Genomic DNA, 3121 nt, shown 5'->3' on the forward strand with positions numbered 1-3121 from the left:
CCCTTGAGATGCACGTCTCCATCTTTAGGCCAAGTTCTCGGGACTCCGCTGGGCACAGTGAATCTTGGGAGCGGCCTGGAATTCCCTCTCACCCTGTTCGCTGTCAAACCCTCCCTCCTCTCCGCTAGTACCTGCCGCACCCACTCGCCCGGAGGCTCGGGTTTTGATCTCCTTGGAGCCTGCTTTCTGACAAGCCACAGGCCACACAGGAGCTCTCTCATTTGTCTAACCTCATCCCCACTGGAGGCACTAAACTCTTATTATTCTCTAACCTCCAGAGGATGGGAACTACTTGACTTTTTTTTCCCAGCACAATCCCCTAGGGCAGTGACTGTGCTCTTACACACCCTTGTGTGCTCACACCTAACATGGTGCCTGGTAGGTAGTAAGGGCTCAGTCATGTACAGAATGAAGAAATGAAGTCATTGTCCTGTTTCCCATCTTCTCTTTGGGTTTTTTTTTTTTTTTTTTAATCTTTCTGGAGAGAATCTTCCTTTTCCATTGTGTCTTCTGAGGGCCCCTATATTCCTCCACCCTCGTTTTGAATGATTTCTTGCATTACAATCATGTTAAATAAAAATATCCTCACTACTCGACTTGCAACAAAGCAGAGTAACTGAAAGCAGGGTCTAAAGAGATTATTGGAATTTTGGGCTACAGTAAAATTAATGGCAACCTACTACACATTTCTGGGTAATTCCATTTTGATCAGTGATACAAAGGAAATATTAATATATTTACATACACTAGCAGAGAGGAACAGAGAATGTAAACATGTACACAGAAAGGTGAAATAAAAAACAAAGGAAGTAAGTGGAAAGACGCAGAAATCAACAGAACTCATGGGAACTGCATCAGTTATCCATTGCTGCAAAAAAAAGTGCTGCATAACAAAGAGAAGTAGCATGCAATAATAGACATTTCTTTTTGTCCAAAAATCTATGGGTCAGCTAGGCTGTTTTACTGATCTGGGCCAGAGTTAGCTGAAAATGACTGGATTTATTTATGGATCTGGAGTCACCTGGTGGGTTAGCTGAGGGCTGGCTAGTTTCAGATGACGTCAGCCTCAGAGGAGTTCTGCTCCATGTGTTCCCTTATCCTCCAGCAGAGTAACCTGGACTTGTTTTTTATTGAGGTATCAGACAGAGAGACAGAGAGAGCCAAAGCATACAAGCTCTCACGAAGTTCTAAGCAAAAACTGACACACTGTCAGTTCCACCTCGTTCTGTTGGCCAAAGCAAAGTTCAAGGCCAGCCTCAAAGCAAGTGGTGGGAAAATGGACTCCACCTCTTGATGGGAGGAGCTGAGAATTCACATTACAAAAGGTATGGATACAAAGGGGAGGGATAGCAAATAGGGGCCATTTTTGCAGTCAAACTGTCACAGCTACCTCAGTCCCAACCTCCATTTATTAGTAGCAAGGCACAAATACAATTGTCTTAGTTTGAGTTCCTCTGGAAGCCAACCTGAGACAAGGATTCAAGTGCAAGTTGTTTATTTGGATAGCGGTGCTAGGAAATACTGGTAAGGGAGTGGAAAAACGAGAAGGGAAAGAGAAGAGCCAATAGAGGGTCTGATATAAAGCAAGTTATCCTTGTGAATCATGGACGCTTATTCCTGCTGAGCAACTGGGGGCCAGATAGAATACATGCCTCAGAGTTATCCCAACTTAAGAGCCCCTCTTAAGTCAACAACCAGCTCTTCTCAGTTGTTGTTTGAGGATAGCTTGGTGGGGAGGCGAGTGCTCACGTCTGGGTACTTTTGGCCAGCTGCAGGAGAAGGATGAGCTTCATGGTCAGCCAGAGAAGGTTTTCAGGCAAAACAAAAACAAAAACAAAAAAAACTGCAGGTGCTGGCAGTTAGCAGCTGGACAGCATGCACTGAAGTGGTAAGGGCAAGGGGCTCTGCCAGAGCCCCGAAAGTGTCCATTACAACTCCCAACAGCTGCTGATTGCAGCAATGTCCACCAAAGGCTACAGTGTCCTCAAGTGGAAAGATCATGGGCTTTGTATGAAACAGAACCAGCTTCAATTCATATTTTTGGCTATGAGATCTTCAGCAAATTCCCTAACATCTCTGAGCCTCATTTCCCTCAATAATAGGTATTTCATAGGCAATCTATGAACATAAAAATGAGAGAGTGACACTTACTTGGTAGGGGAAATATCATGATTGCAAAGGTGATTCTCTCAGGGCAAGTCTTGATTGTACCCTGGATATGCCAACCCCTGTGACTTCCCCCAAATGTATGAAACTCAGTTGTGTTAAAAAAGAACGAAGAGAGAATGTATTTACAATGCCTGGTAGATAAATAAATGCTAGATGTTAACATCAAGATATTCTTGTTTCTATTCATTCTTTTCCCAAATATTTTGTGGAGACAAACATGTGTGAAGTGTTTGCTTGGATCTCCTGTTTTACACTTCGATTTACACTTTGAGCACTTCTTTGGCATCTATGACAGGCTCCTGACAACAAAGTGTGCAGCTCCAAGGGCAGAATGGAACTTGACATTCAAGAAACAGTAACATCTTTACATAGCTTAATAGCACAGTAAATGTTCTCACACACAACTTTTCTCCCTCATGAAACTGGACCAACACCAACCAAATTCTTGCATAGAAAACTGCTCCCTCCCATGTGCAAACAGAATTGAATATGCATTGTGAGCAGCCGGTGCACATTTAATTATGTTGTGCTTTGCTCTGAAGCCATTTCTTCCTCGGCCTCTTTGGAGAATGTCCAGGCCAATGCTTATCTTCTTTGTTCTTTACTGATGACCTTTCATGACTCGTCCCAGGATAATGAAATCATAATGTTAAAATAGAAATCTCTTTGCCTTTGAAGTCTGTGTTTCAGACTTTTTGCTCCTTTTCAAGAAGGAATGGGCTACTCTGGGCAGGACAGCAGGGAACAAAAATAGATGCAAAGTGCTCCCTTCTAGAAGGAGAAGGCAAAGCTAGGTCACTGCGGGGTGGGCTGGTTCTCAAATGTTATCTACTTAATTATTCTGCTACTACCCAGAGGCTTCATTTGACTCTACGAACTCAACTAGTGTTCTTGAAGACAATAATTTGGTTTCCACTGAAGGCCTAGGAAAAAGCTTTTTCAGAGCATCAAA

General features: G+C 43.2%; 1 pseudogene; it reads left to right on the plus strand.

The window, feature by feature from the left end:
* The first annotated feature begins 2143 nt into the window (after positions 1-2143).
* Positions 2144-2269, plus strand: LOC119530730 (annotated as a pseudogene).
* The last annotated feature ends 852 nt before the right edge of the window (positions 2270-3121 follow it).

Source organism: Choloepus didactylus, chromosome 3, assembly GCF_015220235.1.
Source record: "Choloepus didactylus isolate mChoDid1 chromosome 3, mChoDid1.pri, whole genome shotgun sequence".
Taxonomy (NCBI): Eukaryota; Metazoa; Chordata; class Mammalia; order Pilosa; family Megalonychidae; genus Choloepus; species Choloepus didactylus.